The sequence below is a fragment of the Cicer arietinum genome, chromosome 3, assembly GCF_000331145.2.
Source record: "Cicer arietinum cultivar CDC Frontier isolate Library 1 chromosome 3, Cicar.CDCFrontier_v2.0, whole genome shotgun sequence".
NCBI lineage: Eukaryota > Viridiplantae > Streptophyta > Magnoliopsida > Fabales > Fabaceae > Cicer > Cicer arietinum.
In genome coordinates, this window is record NC_021162.2 from 66,069,534 (window position 1) to 66,070,885 (window position 1,352).

Below are 1,352 nucleotides of genomic sequence, written 5' to 3' on the forward strand. Positions count from 1 at the left end.
AAAATATATAATATACATATATATATATATATATATATATATATATATATATATATATATATATGTGTGTGTGAAAAGTTTTATAATAAAAGAGTTAAATTTCAACCACACAAACATATATAATATAGTTGTAATTAAAAAATGTTTAAGTAATATGTGATCATTTAAAAAAGTCATATGATTCTTTAGTCTAATATTTATTATCTATGTATAGTTTTATTTTACTCTATATATATAATTATATAGTCAAGATTTAACATTTTTTACTCTCTCATATTAAACTCCTCTCATTTGCTATAAACTATATTTTCATGTTTGAAATTATGATTGTTTTGTAAACAATAATTGAACTAACCAGTAATTAATGGGCAGAAAAGTAAAATAGGAGGAAATACAATTTTTCTCATTTTTGTTTGGGATATATTCTCCTGTTGTTTTTATTTATTTTGTTTGGTATCTTTCTTTTGTTATGTATTTTTGAATACTCTTGTAATCCTTGTAATCATGTGGGAATGGATAAATCTGCAAAATTTAGTTATCGGAGAATTTTTAATTAATTTAAGTGTTTTATAGTGTTTGTAAATATATTTTAAATATTGAATGGTATAATGTTATATAGTTATATTATTTTTTAGATATTCGAGTATTTAAGTAAAATTGATCAATTTAAATATTGAATTTGAACAAAAACAATCTAACCGAACCCGTATACACTTATAGATATCGATCTAATTATTTGCCATTAAAAAAAGAAATATAAAATAAAAAAAAATTGAGGCTTATAATAACGCAGTACAATAGATCTACAAACGAATAGATGAATATAAGTATATCACGAGGCTTATAAAATAATGCAATAAGATATATCACGAGGATTGTATCTTACTAATATCAGATCTTGGCTTTGTTTGATCAACAATGGAAGGGATTCATTGGAGTTGCAGAAGTTCCTTTGCAAGTTAATAATAATATGTCTTTAAAAATATTGCATGTTATGCAACATAAAAATTTAATGTCTTTTGGTTTATAGCTGCAACTACATAAAAACAACCCCTCTTTCTTATTTGACAAACAAACAAATTGAATATTTTTTATGATGTCTTTTGAAATAACCAAGTAAATAAACTTAATTAGATTATATTTATTGTTACAACTGTTTTTATATGTTTTATACCATTCAATTGCTTAGTATAATTTTTTATTAACATGTATTAGTTCTTTCATTTAAATTGATAGAAATTACATCGATCGACAATATAATTCAAAGTTGCTAAATCAAAAAAGAATGAATTAAAGAACAAACACATAATATTTAAGTAAATATTATAAAACAACAAAATATATTTTAAATA